At 42.6% G+C, this 19,203-nt stretch overlaps 1 protein-coding gene across 5 annotated transcripts in view; it reads right to left on the bottom strand.

The window, feature by feature from the left end:
* The window catches only part of GRIK4 (glutamate ionotropic receptor kainate type subunit 4), a 925,106-nt gene that overhangs the window by 848,020 nt on the left and 57,883 nt on the right, over window positions 1-19,203 (bottom strand). For 3 of the 5 annotated variants that reach the window (XM_073602576.1, XM_073602574.1, XM_073602569.1), the window contains exon 2: window positions 17,072-17,156. The exons of the other annotated variants lie outside the window; for them this stretch is intronic. The gene's annotated coding sequence lies outside the window, so the exon portion shown is untranslated. The remainder of the gene's footprint in view (window positions 1-17,071; window positions 17,157-19,203) is intronic. 5 annotated transcript variants of the gene reach the window in all.

Genomic DNA, 19,203 nt, shown 5'->3' with positions numbered 1-19,203 from the left:
GTCTTTCTTGTTGGTTTTACACATGCCTGTTTTAGCTTAAATGGACATTTATATTTTTTATAATGCTACCCCAAAAATTGTTATACAACAAACATGTTGGTTTGTTTTAAAAACCTTTTCTAAATGCACATGTGATTGTGCAGGTATTAAAAAGATTGTTCATCAAGAATGTGTGGATTATTGTCTCAACGCCACAACACTTTTGTGGGGCTCTAATTGCTGCTTTCTGTGAAAATGGGGGTTATTTCCTAAGGGAAAATCCTCTTTGCACTACAAGTGCAGTTTCAGTGCAATTTCAAGTGCACTTGTAGTGCAAAGTGTCTTTGCCTTTAGTAAATAACACCCAACAGTGCTTTGTATAAGGTTACACAATCACGCCATTTTCTGGACTCACCACATTTCTGTCAGAGTCATCTAAAACAAACACAAGCAGTAAATGTCAACAAAGATTTTCTTTTTTTTTTTTTTTTTTATGTGATAAAGGCTTCACAAATTTGCTGGCATATTGATGGCCCCCCTACCTGCAAAGAACTCCAGGTATCGTAACTGGACATCACGGGCACTCAGGGAGGGCAAGCCAGGCTAGCCACTTTCAAGCGTCGTCAGTGTTGTTTCATGTATCATTCCGGCCTCAGGCCCAACTGAGCCAGCATAGTTGGCCGAATGTTGGCGTAAAAAGTTATGGAGAATACAGCACGCCAGGATTATATAATTAAGTGTATACTCCGCCATATGGATGGGTGTCAGAAATAGGGTCCTCATCGGGAATGGCCGCATAAGATGGTCCCCCAGCGCAAATGCTTCATCCGCTACGAAGACGAATGGGAGTCCTTCCACATTGTCCTCCGGAGGTGGCAAGTCCAAGCTGCCATTCTGGAGACGCCTGTAAAACTCTGCCTGGGCGATGACTCCACCATCGGACATCCGGCCATTCTTCCCCACGTCCACATACAAGAAGTCGTAATTAGCCGACACCACCGCCAACATCACAATACTATTGAACCCCTTGTAATTATAATAGTACGACCCCGAGTTGGGTGGTGGGACGATGTGGACGTGTTTCCCATCAATTGCCCCTCCGCAGTTAGGAAAGTCCCACCACTGGGCAAAGTGGGAGGCCACAGTCTGCCATTCCTGTGGCGTGGAAGGAAACTGTTGAGGAAAACAAAAAAAATTAGTATTTTTGCACATAAACATGGAAAGCAGATTAGAGACACAAACATTCTTGGCCAACATCCAGATAACATTTATTAAGGGGAACTTTACAACACCAAAGTATAAGGTACACCTATCATATTCCCCCTCCCCCCCTCTCATGGGCCATTTCTAGCATTATGGGGGGGGATCTTGGACAGGTAACCCTCTTCACTTCATTGAGAGATGAATGGCTAAATACAGGGTATTACTTGGAACAGCCCCTCCTTAGTTACACTATTGGCAGCCCACTGGACAGGTAAGAAGTATCATAATACAAAGATATAAATACACATTGTACACATTTGAGCACATTTGGACATTCTGCTATTACCTAGCAAGATAATAATAGGATATTAATAGGATAATAAACAGTACTATTTGAAAGTATACAGGCAGGCCCTTGCACTACATGCTTTGGGGAATTCATCCATAAATCTGACTACAAAAGAGATGGGTATAGTGTGTATGGGTTTGGCAAAGTCAGCAGATAGATGATTGAGGATAGATAGAGAATTGGTATCAGCTGACTTAGCAGTTGGGGGGAGGGAGGATTAATAAAAATGATTTGGGGACACCACAAAAAAAAGCCTCTGGCACTCTGCCTGAATTTAAAGCACAAATCACATTTCTAAACATTTTAGGGGGGTTTGGGGTAAAGCACTACTATGGAGCTGATAAAATACATTGTTAAGTGACTACATGAGGTGAATATAGGGGCAGGAGAGCATGCTGGGGAGGTTAGTGAAGGCAAATATGTATGAAGGACATAAAAATCCAGCATGCATGAGGACAAAGGGGACATTCACAGCATATTACAATCATGGTAATTAGGGAATGAGGAAAGAAATACAATATATTAGCAAACATTCAATACAATAAAATGTGATATTAAAGGATAAAAATCTTACCTTCATATACTCCTTCTGTAGGACCTGGATGATGGCAGAAAAGGTCTCTGGGATAATGATACCTAGAGCCTGGGGGTAGATGCCTGTCGAGAACTTGAGGTCCTGCAGGCTTCTCCCCGTCACCAAGTACCGCAGGGTAGCGACGAGCCTCTGCTCCGGAGTGATGGCTTGCCTCATGCAGGTATCCTGCCTGCTAATATAGGGGGTCAGCAAAGCCAACAAACGGTGAAATACGGGGTCCGTCATCCGGAGAAAGTTCCTGAAATCATCAGCATTATTCTCACGGATCTCACGAAGCAAAGGCATATGAGAGAACTGGTCACGCTGAAGCAACCAATTCTTGGTCCATGAACTCCTCCCCACCCTGTTCATGGACTGGACTTGTGTCAAGGTCAGGACCCCAACACCAAGCCCCCGCACAGCACGAACTCTACGAGGAGTACGTATACACAACATGGCTAGAAAACGGTCGGCTGCTCAGAACGAAGTAACAGAACGCACTGAAGAACAGCAAGGCCTGTTAAGAGCGACCTGAAAAACAGCAACGAGCGGGCAAGATCGCACAGAAAACTCCAATACGAACTTACTGCACGCACTGAAGAGCAGATACAAACCCACAAGCACAAACTGAACCACAGAAAACGATCTGAAAGCCACGAGTCTGAAAAAGCGCGAATCGTCTCTCACCAAACTTTTACTAACACGAGATTAGCAAAAGGAGCCCAAAGGGTGCCGCGCTTGGTTCTGAACTGGCCTTTTCTAGTCTCGTCGTACATGGTGTACGTGACCACGTGGTTGGCGATCGGAAATTCCGACAACTTTGTGCGACCGTGTGTACTAGACATGTGCACACTGACATATTTCGTTTCGAAATTTCGTTTTCATCTGAAAAATAAATTTATTTAGTTACTCCCGAAATTCGTTTTTATTTATTTCGTTTTTCGTTAAAAATTGCATTCGTCCGAAAATCCAAATTCAGGTCAAATCTGTCATTGAAGGCTTATGGTGTCTGTCGAATGTTCAAAGAAGATTCGACGGAGCAGCTAAACTGTACAATGCCGTATAGTTTACCTGCTCCGTCGAATCTTCTTAGAACTTTCAACAGACACCATAAGCCAAAGTACGTGTGTACTTAGTTCTAGCTATTTTACTGCTCCACCTCTTTGGTTACAATCAGCCAATAACATTCATCATCATCATTATTTTTATTTATCTTTCCTCCCCTACGTCGAATCTTTCCTCCCCTACGTCGAATCTTTCCTCCCCTACGTCGAATCTTTTCTCTCTACGTCGAATCTTTCCTCCCCTACGTCGAATCTTTTCTCTCTATGTCGAATCTTTTCTCTCTACGTCAAATCTTTTCTCTCTACGTCGAATCTTTTCTCTCTATGTAGAATAATCTTGGACTAATAGAGCTAAGGTTAGGCACATTCGACCACAGGTTTGATGGACACAGATTGTTATTGTCATCATCATGTCGAATCTCCTATCTATATCGAACTGTTGTAGCAACGAAAACGAAAATAAAGCATTTGTTTATGTCGGATCTTTCGTTTTTCAGACTCTGCACTTTCGTTATCGTTTGTTAAAACGATAACGAAAATACCTGAAATTCGGACGAAAATGCATTCGGATGAAAACGAATGCACATGTCTAGTGTGTACGCAAAACAAGTTTGAGCCAACATCTGTCGGAAAAAATCCTAGAATTTTGTTGCCGGAATGTCCGATCAATGTCCGATCGTGTGTACGGGGCATAACTCCACTTTTGTTGGGAAAAAAACTTTCCCCCTGGGTAATCTATGTACATTGCAAGGATTTCAAGAAACTTTGTTGCAGACCTTTTGTTATTCTGAAGAAATCCCTGTGTGTTTCTCTTTGTCCATGTGGGAAAGTGAATCTAATGGGAGCAGTTTCATAATTATCAATCAGCTTCAGCACCTGTAAGGCACTAATGAGGTAAGCTGCAGGTTCTGCATCCCTTTAGATGTGATTTCGTATTGGGAGAATCTCACCAAAAATTACATTTTTGTCGCAGGGAATACCTGAAATTTGACTTGTATCTTAGTGCAGACTTCTACGAAAATCAGTGAGCCAATCACACAAGCAGGAAATGTTTCTGGGGGTGTTCTTTACACATTCTGTGTACAGAACAACTCTGGGTAGTCATATTGCATTGCGTTTTCAGAAAATTACAGATTTAAAAGGAAAGGTCATTTTTAATAACATCCAAACACAATATGACTTGTGTCGCAATTGTACACGTTATACTATTTTTTATTTTTTCCCCACGAAAGTGGAGTTACCCTTTAAGCATTCCCAGGATCTAGCCAGAAGGATCATGAAATCACTCCTCTCCTGTACAGAAGTTGTGTGTAAGGTAAGTATGTTTTTTTTAACTTATCCACAAATTTTTGTTTCTTTTACAGTGGATTGCAACATTTTGCAACAGGGGGTAATTAATTAAAAGCGGTAGTAAACGCTTGAAAAAAAAAATTTTCTCTTGCAATATCATAATGTGTTACTATGCATCGCATAGTAGCACATTATAAAAGAGTTATCTTAAAACGGCGGCCTGCAATCACTGCTGCAGAAGCTTCTAATTTCACTGTCTTCCTTCTGGCTTCACAGGTTGCATCCACTTGAATGGTCGAGCCACTAATACATCACTCCTGCGCATGCGGGTATGCTGCTCCTTTACAGCATCACCGGCTAATGCTCGCTGGAATATCTCCTAAGAGGTGCACATTTAGGAGATATTCATTTTACCTACAGGTGAGCTTTATTATAAGCTTACCTGTAGATAAAAATTTAAAATGAGCTTACTAACACATTAATATCTAATAAGTCATCCTCATACAGTATTGGGGTGCAAGGTGCACCTGATTACTGATCAGTCTTAATACTTCCCATATACAAGTACCAAATGAATACAGAACATTCTGTCTATGCGACCTGCCCTTCGATATTTTTCTTTATTGATTATTGATTGGCACATTCATTGATTGTTTTGCTCTGTGGCCCTGTTATTTAAAGCTTACTTAAAGCTGTCTACTGATTTGTTACAGGGCAAAGCCAAACAATTTTTTACACATCTGAAGCATTTTGAATAAACGTGTACCGAATATACACAGGGGGCAGCTACAATTTTTATCCAAGCCTGTTCAAAAACAGACTAATGCCATAATGCAAAAAACAATATAATACACTTACCGACAAAGTTACAGATTTACATAAAGCACAATGTGGGTTTGGGCTTACCCATGAACACTCAATGTCAGGGCCTGGATTTGAACCTTGTTTGTCTTGAACATTGAACTCTTTTCTCCCCCTATGAACTGCCTGATTTAAGCCATGTCTCTGCACTTCCTGCTGGCCAGATTATTGTGCTTCACACATTATCCTGCCCGCTACCTCGAGCTACCTCTATTGCTACGTGGAATCAACCTTGGCTTGTGACCCCCGTTTACAAAACTCTTCTCTTGCATTGACCTTGGCTTGTGACTCCAACACCGATCTTCTGTGTAGCAGATCAGACAATTCAACCTTTTAAGAAATGAGAATGGTGCTTAGCCTGATGTTTTGGGCCATTGGTCTCCACTCTCTGCAGGTATTCTCCTAACAAAATAATCTGGCCAAAAGAACATGAGATTGCCTCAACTTCATGATCCCTGAGTGAACATGTTGTTTCGCTAACTGAGGCTGTTGCAAACCAAACCCAGATGATTCAAGGCTTACAAGTACAACTGCAAGAGTTACAAGGTAAAGTAACTGAAATGCAATCACAACTTTTGCAGCAACAACAGCAAAGAGTTCAAGGTTCAGGACAAACAAAGTTCAAATACAGTTCAAATACTCAAGCTGCATTGCATTGTCCAAAAAGAAAGGTGTATATGTGGGCACCTCAAGGTATTTATGCAGCAGAAAATAAATACTAATATATTGGATTAAGTTAAAAGTTCACTTTAACATCACCATTCCGCTAAAGTAAAACATTAATAGCAAAGAAAAGTAATAACAGCGCTTGCGCGGCAGCACCTAAAATGGACACTTAGTCTGGGAGCTCCGTCCCACCTCAGCAGCACAGGCCTCTCTAAGGGCACTACCGCCAGCGATCACCACCTGGATTGACCCCCCACGATCGGCGGAAGACCCAGGGACACTCCCGATGTACTCAGGAGCAGTGAGGAGAAATCTAAAGCCAACATTTGAAGCCGCCGTGTCTCGGACCGGGACAGCCAAAATGGTGGCCACTCCTCACAGCTCTGTACCAGCCTGCCTCTCCAGTACAAAGCCCGTGGCCTCCCCCTCCATGCTGCAGCAAGGACTCACAGAAGGTAACCCTCCCCTGGACCCAGCTTCCCCAGCATCCACTGAATCCCTCATAGAACAATCCCTGACAGACCTGGACTTCTCCCCCATGGAGGCTGGCCCCTCCCAGACCCACCAGCCACTACAGCCTGGGGACTCAGGCCTACTGCAGCCTGTTAATGTGGCAGACCTGTTTACCAAGTTTGCCGACCTTCTGGATAGAGGACTGCACAATACAGCTAACAAGATTACGAGCGACATTAAAGCTGACCTCCAGAGCATAGGGGCCCACATAGAAATCATAGAAACTAATCTAGAAGCCACCATTGCCAGAACAAATCAAAACACTGCTTGTATACAGCTACTGCAGGAACAACTAGAGACTACCAATGCTAAAATTGATGACCTCGAGAACAGGAATAGGAGGTACAATTTCAGAGTCAGGGGGCTCCCAGAGTTCTATAAAGATATCCCTGAAACCATAAGATCTTTCATTAAGGACTTGCTCCCCGACACGCCTCAGCACAGACTGGAGCTGGATCGGGCTCACAGAGCTCTCAGACCCCCTAGGGCCGACAGCCTCCCCAGTGATATCGTGGTGAGACCACATTTCTACTCTGTCAAGGAGGAGGTGATGAGGAAATCGAGAGCCATGTCCAAAATTGTGTTTATGGGCCATCATCTGCAAATATTAGCGGACCTGTCCCCATCTACTATCCAAGAAAGGAGAGCCTTAAAACCGTTACTTCAGATTATGATAGACAAAGAAATTAAGTATTGGTGGCTCTTTCCGTTCCAACTTAAACTCCTCTTCAAAGGCAAACCATACACCTTCGGATCCCTACAGGAAGGAGAAAAGCTTTTGCTGCAACTAGGTCTCATCAGCCAAGACCCGAATATTCCACAGCCTGGATCACAACCAAACTCGGCAAAGAGACAATTCCCAACCAACCCCTTAAATCCGGTCTGTGAAACTACCAGATCAAAGAAATCCAAGGAAACCATTCCTCCCTGAATTTCATAGGATGAACATCATCTTTTTACCCTTTTCGCCTTTTATTCCTCCCAACTGCTAATTTGGAGGACATGAACTCCCCATCTGTGCCTCGGGAGACAAGTACCCCTTAGGAGTGCCCTCACGCCTCTGCCGAGGCGGTCTCGTGAGACATTTAACCCAGGAAGGACACTGACTCGGATTTTGTCCCGACCAACCACACCAGATCCACCCCCCTTTTTATTATTTTTCTTCTTTTATTACCCTTTGCAGGGGGGGGGGAGCTAGACATAGCTTCTGAACAACACAGGGGAACTTTCCATTACAGTCAAAATGTTTTGGGGTGCCTTCTCCCTTAAAATCCCTTCCCCCCTCCCACTTCCACCCCTTGCCCTCAGGACCCGTTAATCCTTAAGGATCCAGGCTAGCACTTTTCTGCCTAATAGAAGTAAGTCTTTAGTTATTGCTTACTGTTGATTGCTGCATATTCACCTCCAAGTCTGCCTTAGCCTTGGAGCTTGTTATGTTAGAGGTGACCTTGTAAAAGCTGGGCCCAGTGCCCCTTTTTGGTATACACAATCCATTGCATGAGGCCTCTCTGCTGGGGTGGTGTTCATGCACCCCTTCCTGTCTAGTAGAACAGGTACCTTCCCTTCTCTGGACAGGACCAATCCCTGTTTTCTACAGGGATCTCAGTGTGACTCACACCTACTGATGGAGGACTCTGTCCCCTCCACTTTACGGGAGACTCTCTTGTCCTCCGACTTTCTCTTCTGTCTTTCTTTCCTCCCTCTTCAACAATGTTTTAATTACCCTTTCATTGCAGAAGTCGACTGGGGGGGTGTCCCTCGATACCTACTGGCGCTCTTAGAGGTCCTCATCTGGTGTGTGGACTGCCTTGGGCCCTGTGGACTCCTATTGGTAAGTGCTAATAATCACCTAGAGTGGCTCCCACCTCTGCTCGATTGCTAACGACCCTCCAGTAACGATCATCTCCAAGCAGTGTAAATTCTCCCTCAAATCTGAACTCAAAGACCCAGAAGGTAGATATATCCTTATAGTGGGGGAATTGGACGACCAACTATCCTCATTCATATCGTACTATGTCCCCAACAAAGGCCAACTAGCCTTTTTTCAACACCTGTTGAAAACCCTAACGCCATTGTTGGAGGGCACAGTGATTTTTGGGGGCGACTCCAACACAGGTTTTGACCAGGGGCTGGACAAGTTACGCCCCCCCTGGCAAACACCTCACTAGACCCACCAAACAGAGCCTCCGCATAGCCAAACTGATCTTCCAGCATGGACTGGTGGGTATTTGGAGAGAAGTGAACCCCACTCTGCGAGACTTCACACATTTCTCTAACCCCCACAGATCTTTGGCGAGAATAGATCATATCCTCATTACTCCAGCCTCCATTCCACTGACGAACAGGCCAACCCAAGAGCTGTTCCCACAACTAAGCTGGATGCAGCCCGTATGGCATTGAACCTAGCCCTAACTACAAAGGCAGAAAAATGGCTGCGCTGGAATAGATCCCGATTTTATTGTCATGGTGATAAAATTGGTTCTATGCTCGCAGGCAGGCTTTCACCGAAATTTAGAACCCCGGCACTCCCTAAAATTAAAATTCACAGCAGCACTCTTCTCAGAACCCCCAACGTATCATGGGGGAATTCCAAAACTTCTATAAATCTCTATACAGCGGAGAGAACAGCCTGTCTCAAAATGCGGTAGATCGTTTCCTTGACAACATCCAGATCCCCATATTGGAGGATAGACACCGCCTGAAACTAGACACCCCTATCTCCGCAGAGGAAGTATGCACGGTCATAAAAAAAATTTAAATCACATTCAGTGCCTGGCCCGGATGGCTTCTCAGTACCCTATTACAAATCATTTTCCACCACACTCGCTCCCTATATGGCTCACTTTTTTAATGCGCTTAGACAGGGGGGCCAATTAGACACCTCAATTAACACGGCCTATATTACAGTCCTACCCAAACCAGACAGAGATGCCTGCTCAGTCAGCAACTATAGGTCGATATCTCTGATTAACAATGACTTAAAGATTCTGACTAAAATCCTTGCAGACCGCCTAGCCTCATTCATTAGTCTATACATTAACAAGGACCAAGTGGGTTTTATCCCGGGGAGACAGGGTCCTGATCAAACCCGACGCGCAACTGACATAATATCCCTCCTCAATTCTAAGTGGGACAGGGGCGCTCTCAGGCAGGGCTCTCTGCTTTCCCTGGACCTCCAAAAAGCATTTGATTCTGTTCAACGGCCATGCATCTTTTCCACTTTAAAAAGATGGGGTTTTGGGGAATCAGTCCTCAATGTCATGCATGCCCTTTATTCATCCCCCTGGCCTCAGGTACGTCTGCAGGGATTTTACTCGGAATCTTTCCCCATATCGAGAGGCACAAGACAGGGATGCCCACTCTCCCTATTAATTTTTGCTATAGCAATCAAATCTTTGGCGATAGCCATCAGAAACAATCCGAACATTTAAGGCATTCAATGCGGCTCCCGTTGCCACAAATGCGCATTATTTGCGGATGACATTTTACTGTTTGGCTCTTTTCCACTAACCTTCCTTCCCAATATATGTCATCTCCTAGAAGAATTTGGGGCGGCCTCTGGCCTTAGGGTCAATTACAACAAATCCCAAGCACTTAACATTAACTTCTCAGATTTTCTTCTAGCCAGGCTTGGGGAAAGCTTTCGGTTCACCTGGAATGACTCAGCAATTACCTATTTGGGGATCAAACTGACCCCCAGGATTGAACTCCTCCACCAAGCAAACTACCCACCACTACAAAAAACTGGAGGAAGACCTCTCCCGGTGGTCCCGGCTCTCCCTATCCTGGTTGGGATGAATAAATACCTTTAAGATGACCTTACTCCCCCGCATCTTATACTGTTTTAGAGCCCTCCCGATCCCTGTTGACAATATGCGCCTAAAACATTTTCAAGCCAAACTCATTAAATTTACATGGGGCAAAGGGGGCCACAGATTTTCCAAAGCTGTCCTATTTAGATCTAGAGTGGAAGGGGGTATCTTCTTTGGTACTTCCAAGGGCCTTAACATAAAAGCCTTCAAGTGGCGGCTCGACAAAGGGCTACAGAATAGGACACTTCCTTAGACCTCTCGGCCCACTCTCTAAAGCATTTTGCGTTAGTAACCTAGATATGCCTGCATCCGAATTCTTTAGATTCACCCAGATCTCGAATTTCTTACACAAACGTTGCAAAACACTTCCAAACGGACCTCAAATAACTGCATATGAACAATGGTGTGGTCAAGCTGATGAGCAGAGGGGGGGAATCTCAGTGATTTACAAGGCACTGTCGTCCGCGCAGTCCAAGACACCCTACATGCTGGCCTGGGAGAAAGATTTGTCCCAACATTGGAAACTGGAAACTTGGCACAGAAAATTTCTCCCAATCTTACAAAGGCATTCTCAATTCAGGTCTCATGGAAGCAAGTATAAAAGTGTTAACTAGATGGTAGATAGTCCCTTTAAAGCTGGCCAAAATTTTTCCATCAGCATCCCCCCTCTGTTATCGGGGATGTGCCCTAAGGGGCGATATGCTCCATGTGTGGTGGACTTGCCCCAGAATATGCCATTTCTGGCACAAGATCTTCTCATGCATCCGCAAAATTACCACAATTTGTGTCCAAACGTCCCCCCTCATAGCGCCCTTTAACTTTCCAGTAAAGGAGGCCTCCAGGGTTACATGCCTCATTTTTTTATCATCCTAGGAGCCAAGCTTACCCTGGCAAAAGCCTGGAAAAAACCTTCTGTCTCAACCCTTCTAGCAAAAAGAAAGATCTCCTGGATGAACCAAGAGAAGATGGCAAGTGTAATCCTGGACAGCTCCGACAAATTCAAACAAACTTGGGAACCCTGGGCAACATTTGTAGGAGTTACCCTTTAACATTGACCTCGAGAGTAACTATTACTCGCTCATTCCCCCCCCAGGCGACTCCCATTCTTATCTACATCCCTCTTGAGCTCTTTCTTTTTCTTTCTCTCTCTTTCCTCTTTCTGTTAATTACTGGGCCTCCCTTTCTCCAAGTGCACCTAGCCAAAACCAGGGTCAGACACTGTCCCAGATCTGGACTCTTCATATCCCTCTATATAGAGAAGCTCCCTGGTGACCCAAAAAACAGTTATGTGTTTCACTTTCATTTAGCAGGTTTTAATCAGTAGCCTCTCTTGTACTAGACTCAATGTATCTCGCATGCTCAGAGGCCATTTGACATGTTTAGTCAATTTATGTTTTAGGCCTAGTTAGAGTTTATACAAGTTTGAGCAATTCTCAGCAATTTTTTGGGCGGGGGGTGATGGGGTGTGGGGAGCCTTGCCACAGTGTGACCCCTATCGGGGTGGTGGAGCTTCCCCCTCAATTCCCCCTTGTCCTCCCTCACGCCATTGTCTTTAATTGATGGACACAGAGAGCATATTCGCTATCCAGAAACCCTGACCAATTTGCACTGCAGGTTTTGTCCAATACATGTATAATATCCTGTTTAGCTCATCTTGACTTATATGTTATCCCCGTAACCATGATGGTCGTCTCAGGGTTGATGGCCCTTATTGTATCTCTGTATCTCTGTTTACTGATGTTTTTTCTTTTATTGAAAATAAAATATATTGAAACAAAAAATAAAATAAATAATGACTTCTCTACTTCTCTACTTCCCAAATCATTTGATGCAAAACAGCAAGTGTTCTTTCATAGGCGTTAACAATCCAAAAGTTATGAGTCATGTTTACCAATACAAGATTAAAATATTAATGTAACAGACCTAGCAAGAAGATATACTTGGTCAAAATAACAATGCAAACTTCCCCATAACAGGGCAGTATTAAAGTGGATGTAAACCCAATGTTATCCTTTCTAAACTACTGCCATAGGGGTTATCTATAAGGATATACATGCCTCCTGCATGTATCTTTACCTGTCAAATGTCTCCTCTCTGTCTGTTATTAGACCTGAAAAACTGCAGATTCTGTGGGTGGGTCTGTTGTCTGGAGCTCGGTGGGTGGAGTCGTGATGTCAGTAGACTCCCCACCCACCTCTACACTCCCCTTGTCAATATGCATTTTCTCTGTGTATTTCTAACACTGAACTTCTGCTATGATCTCTAACATCCAGTGAAAAGACAGGAAAGTAACCACATGACTTCAGCATGCCAAATCATGCTGAGGTGTGGAACAGCCAATCCTTGCAGAGCTGCTGAAGAAAGGAGTGGGGGAGGGAATTTAAAAATACTGCATGTCTCTTAGGCTAATGCATGAGATGTAAATCACCTGTCACTCACAGCAAGGGGGAGTATTTGACAAAGTTTTTCTCAGTTTGTCAAGAATTGTCTCACTGAACAATAAAAGGGGATTGCTCAGAGATGGATTAACTCTGTGTGGCAAGATTGGGCTCAAATGATAGCAAATCTTATACTCTACAGTATGATATAAAAAAATAAAAAAAATAAAAAAAGTTTTCGGGTTTACATCCACTTTAAGTCAGCCTCAAAGGCTGTACCCTGCCTCGCTGGAGCCTAGTAACACTCTGAAGTGTCTTCTACCATATACAATTACAAGACGTTACACTAGGAAGAACCAAAGTCAATAATGAATGGTGATCCTGCAAATAGAGGCAGAAACCAGTAATTATTGTTAATTTTTCAGCTCAAAAACAGTGTGCTGCTTACAGAGATGTCTAATTCTGACCTTTATAGTACAAGAACAAAAGCATTTGCAAACCACAAACTCACTGCAAAGGTGCAATGTTTACTGAAGTAACGGAACCAATTCATAATGGCAGATAAACAGAAAAGTCGTTTTTGATCAATGTCACTCAGTAAGGTGAGAAAAACAGCACATGTACTGTTTACAAGTTACCAAAAAATAGGTACACATTGCCCACACACAGGCAGATTTTTCAAGCCAAAACATATTGTATATATTGCAGCATGCCTCTATCTTCTACCTTAATTGATTAGACATGTCAGAGTATGTTGGCCTTGGAAGGCAATGGTGGCCCGTCTAAAACAATCTTTCTCTGACTCTAACTGGACACCTCATTCTGGCAGTTCCAATGCATATAACAAGCCATATCAAGCATCAGAAATTATTGTAATTGTTTGTAGACATTTCTTAAAATATCAGTGTATCTCTGTGACCAATAAGTGAATATTCTACTGCCACCCCTATGCTAAATCCAAATATTGGCTGTATATGTTTTTTCTCCATGAGACCTGTCCATCTATGTGGACCTTAAGGATGGCTAGTCACAGCAGTAAACAAGCAATGCCATGGAACCAAATATATAAAGTCACAGTTGTAAACAATGAGTAATAACGTGTGCATCTCTAAGTTACTATTGCTTGCAGAGATATTGAATTCATTGGAAAATATTAGCAGTAAATGTAAATTAAAGATTGACTATTTTTACCTATATAAAAGAACCATCTTTTAACTATAAATATCCCAAAGTAAAATGCTTTTAAATTAATTTTAAAACGTTATGTTATTGTGGTCAGTGTTAGTGCTGTGGCACAGTAATACCATATCTGACCATTTTTGGGGCTGACATTTTTCAACCTAAAAACACAAATATTCCAGTTACCATATTTGTAATAATACTCCTTAGTATGTAAGTTTAAAGCACAGTTGGAAAGATGAAACCCCACAGCACTTGTCTTGTAAATCTTTCGGTTTGCTGAAAATATGCAGTTTGAAAATATATTAATTTAGAAAAGTAGCACAGAGTATGGTTAATAATTGTGTTTGAAGAAATCTGAAATGTATCTTTCTTGAAAACCACATGACAAAAAAAAGTGTCAGCCAGGCATTTTACAATTGAAAATTGCAAGTACTTCATCTTTTTCATCTAGTTGTACACTAAATAAGCTATACACTGACACATTTGACATTTATGACAAATAATTAGAACAGACTGTACATTTTAAAGTTCAAAATACTGTGGCAATCGATTCCTTCCTGCATCTATGAGTGTGTAGAGCTTCTGGTTGGCATAAACATCTCTGCAAGTGAGGGTTTCCTTTTCAGGTTTGCAGTTGTAGTATAATGAAGTAAATCAAGTGAATTTGCACACTCTAACAAAAGCCCATTAAGGTGCAGCCTGAATAGACAACTGAACATCAAGATCCACGCAAGGAGCATTCACCCTAAGATTTTCATTGTGCACCATTACAACCTTCTAGCCACTGGTGTCTAGCAACCAATGATATCATCAGTTGATAAGAAGGATGTCAGGCGCCTCGCCTGCACAGCATCCTTGTTTGGCCTCCCCTTCCCCCCTCTGTCAGCACTGGGTTCACATTAGCTGAGTGAGATAGAAAGACTGAGGGAGAAGAGAAACATTGGAATACTAGTCAATACCAGTGTGTAAAGGCGTGTTTGCTTTGATAGAATATATCATCTCTAACGCAAGGTGTCCAATGTGTGCGGATGTTGCAGCATTCTGTAAAAAAATTTAGTTTTCTATATCTTAGAACGGGTGCCTTTATATTGTGCAGAACTTTAACAGATGCCTTGACTGAAAAAAGATTGAGAAACACTTGTTTTGGGGGAACATGTGACTCTTGCTTCCTGAGGCTTCGACAGAGCAGTGGGCCCTGAGTAATCTATCTCTGACCCAAGTCCTGTCAAATCCAGACAACCTTGGAGCTTACACTTTTTTTCTTCTTTACTCTCCAGTGGTGAGTGAGGTGTTGAGGGAGAAAACAGAAGGTAAGTAAGGTAAGCAGCAGGCAGTCAAAAGAGGAGAAAGCACAAACTGACCATGTATTATTGATTATTGACATTAGTCCCTTTGTTTTTGAGAGCAAGGCATTAACATGAACTTGTGGTCATGTTGAAGGCAGTTTAGTGCCTGCAGATATATTCAAAAATCTTGTGGAAAGCCCCAGCAACTCTAACATACAAAAAGCAATATCAGTTCCTGAACTATAACCGATTCCGTCACACGTATAGATTTATCAAACTAAAGCACAGTCATATTGATGAAAACTACAGTGTAAAAAAAAGAGACAGTACAATAAGACAAATGTACATTTAAGTATCCTACATCCTATCAAGTCTGTCATCAATTTACTAAATATTTACAAAAAAACATCAGTTTTGGCTGCCTGTTTTATGCACTCAGTCCCATTAATTACTATTTAATATTTTACATTATATATGTAGAAAGAGAACACAACACATGCAGATGATGTCACATTCTATAGCATCCCTTATTAACAGAGCCCATTATTTCTTAATTACAACGAGATGTTTCATTTTGAATATCCCATCTATAAATTCCAAATTTTAGGAACATTGTTCAAACATTTCCTGTGTTATAATTCTGTATTTTTCGAATGGGATTAAAGTATTCATTTGTTCTATCCACTGCAAAATTGTCATAGAGGAGATTAACGTGGGACGCGTAGGATTACATATTTTCTCGCTATAAAAATATGTTACGCTCAGGAATATTCTATAATAGTGCTGTATTTTTTTTTTCAGTCATGATTCCAAAAATATATAGAACACTAAAGATAGCTGCAAATCTAAAATGGTCTAATATGGACCTTGTTCAGTCTTGCTTGGGGCACACTGCATTCTTGATGGCTTAGGTCACACTCTCTACTATTAGTCATCTGTGATGTCCACATATCCCCTCCACTGACTGCCTTGAGACTGCCTTCTTCTTTTGTAACCAACATATCTACTGGAGAAACCTGCCTGTGACACCATGTACTAAGTCTTGTACAAGACAAAAGGATCACCTGTGAACAAGTGGCAATCTCTTAGCCCATTCACATGTAATCGTCATTAGAGCACTTATCTCACAAGCACTTTGTTGTATTTTAGTGAGCATACTAAATATTTGTCATGACTTTGTTTTGATTGTCATAGCTGTTTCAAAATTGTCTGTACACTTTTTTGTATTACTGTGGTAATCTGCGAGGCCATGGTCTACATTCCACTCTACCACCAAATACTTGATGCCCCCCATACTTTTTCAACTTTATTATAGTGATCTTCTCATAAACATTCTTCTAAAATGCTACAGATAAGTGTTAATCTGATTAATGGTGATTATACCTCAAATTTGTAGTTTTGGAGATGCCCTAAGCTGCCCCTTATATCACTTTGGGTCTCTGTAATCAATAATATCAAATCTAGGGAAGACCCATATCCTTGCAGAAGTACCATTCTAAAAAATTAAGAAAGCCCTAGTTCTAAAGGTTTGTGATCACATTCCAGAGTATAAAGAGTTACTGCAGTCCCCCCTCCCAATCACTTAGAATTACTGTCCTTACAGCGGTAGAAGACCACACCTGGTGCCACTCCTGTCAGTTAAGAACAGGAAACTCAGTCTACAATTCGCACAGACTCACCAAAATTGGACAATGGAAGATTGGAAAAACATTGCTTGGTCTGATGAGTCTCAATTTCAGCTGCGACATTCAGATGTTAGGGTCAGAATTTGGCGCAAATAACATAAAAGCATGGATTCATCCTCCCTTGTATCAATGTTTCAGGCTGGTTGTTTAATGGTGTGGGGGGATATTTTCTTGGCACACTTTGGGCCCCTTAGTACCAATTGAGCATCATTTGAATGCCACGGCCTACCTGAGTATTGTTGCTGACCATGTCCATCCCTTTACGACTACAGTGTACTCATCTTCTGTTTCAATTGTTTTTGTTATTTTCTTTTCTGAAGATAAAGGAGGAACAATACAAAGCAGAGCAGTGAACAATCCTCGCAAAGCTCTGTACATACAACAAAGTGAATACATAAAAGAAGGGGGGAATAAGAAGGGACCAAAACAAATGGGATGAACCATCTATGAGGCCCCATATACCGTATATACTCGAGTATAAGCCGACTTTTTCAGCACATTTTTTATACTGAAAAAGCCCCCCTCGGCTTATACTCGAGTGAGGATCTCCCACTGTGTCATGTCCCGCTGTATCGTCTGCAACTGCAGTCTGTTCGGCGGCCTTCCACTGTAACAAAGCCCCGCCTCCTCCTTGTTCGTGATAGACGGAACACGGAACACTGATACAATGCTGGGAAACTGAATCAGTGTTCCGTCTATCACGAACAAGGAGGAGGCGGGGCTTTGTTACAGTGGAGGGCCGTCGAACAGACTCCAGTTGCATGACACAGCGGGAGACACCCTCAAAGGTGAGGCTGCAGATGGGCACAGTGAGGCTGCAGATGGGTACAGATGATACAGGTGGGCACAGTGAGGCTGCAGATGGGTACTGATGATACAGGTGGGCACAGTGAGGCTGCAGATGGGTATAGTGAGGCTGCAGATGGGCACTGTTTACCAGTAGCTGCGGCATTTCCCACCCTAGGCTTATACTCGAGTCAATATATTTTCCCAGTTTTCTGTGGTAAAATTAGGTGCCTCGGCTTATACTCGAGTATATAAGGTAAATACATACAAATAGGGAGATCAAATGTGCAATGAATAGTTGCATAATATAGACCAATAAAACCATTATAAATGAGAGAAAGACATCGCAAAGATGGCTTATCGTGTCCGCCTACAGTATGCATAAAGACTATGAGGCCCAAAACATCAAAAATACGTAACCTCTATGCAGTGGTCTACAAAATCATCGAAAAATTAACTTGCGTTATAAGATTTCAAAAACTCTCTCCATTGTCAAACATCAGTTTGGTCATTCATGGGGGACACAGCTCCCCACAGCTAATAGTGTAGGTAACATGGGGAAGGGGAAAGGAGAAGGGGAGGGAACAGTCGCATGACTGGGGATTGTACCTATCGTCTTCTGTCTTCTGTACCCATCTCCCATCTTCTGCTGTTTCCAGCAGGATAATGCACCATGTCACAAAGCTCAAATCATCTCAAACTGGTTTCTTGACCATGACAATGAGTTCGCTGTACTCAAATGGCTTCCACAGTCACCAGATCTCAATCCAATAGAGCACCTTTGGGATGTGGTGGAACGGGAGATTCACATCATGAATGTGCAGCTGACAAATCTGCAGCAACTGCATGATGTTATCATGTAAATATGGACCAAAATCTCTTAGCAATGTTTCCAACACCTTGTTGAACCTATGCCATGAAGAATTAAGGCAGTTCTGAAGGCAAAAGGGGGTCCAACCCGGTACTAGCAAGGTGTACCTAATAAAGTGACTGGTGTGTGTATATAGTATATAACAGTTTCTTTCTTCCATTTGCAATGGTTGTTAAGGGGGTAATCAACCTTTGCAACCAGTGACATCACCTAGCCCCATTCAGTTTTATGGACTGGATAACCCAGCCATGTACACAAAGAGACAGGGATAGTGGCTGACATCATTGCTCAACTACGGCCATGTGGGTATGGAAATTGGGGGAAACCCCAATGTACTTTTTAAGGTTTTTGTTTTGTTTTTTTTGCCCCTTGATAGCCATACCGGTCCCTTATTAATGATAAGGGTCTGTTATATATTTTTAGGGAGGGTGCCACAAGTTTTTCTTTTTTCTTTTTGTGGCTTAAAATTAATTGGAATTCTGCATATTACCCATTTATTTGTCCTAGTTGTAAGAGACTGTAGCATGCAAACACCTACTAAAATGAACCTTAAAGTGGAGTTCCACCCAAAAGTGGAACTTCCGCTCATTTGTCTCCACCCCCCTCCGATGCCACATTTGGCACTTTTCGGGGGGAGGGGGGACAGGATACCTGTCTTAGACTTCCCACTTCCGGGAGCCAAAGCGGCAGCTATTGACATCACC

This window comes from Aquarana catesbeiana, linkage group LG10, assembly GCF_042186555.1.
Source record: "Aquarana catesbeiana isolate 2022-GZ linkage group LG10, ASM4218655v1, whole genome shotgun sequence".
Taxonomy (NCBI): domain Eukaryota; kingdom Metazoa; phylum Chordata; class Amphibia; order Anura; family Ranidae; genus Aquarana; species Aquarana catesbeiana.
The sequence above is the reverse complement of the archived record's forward strand: the minus strand, read 5'-3'. Positions and strand labels throughout refer to the sequence as shown.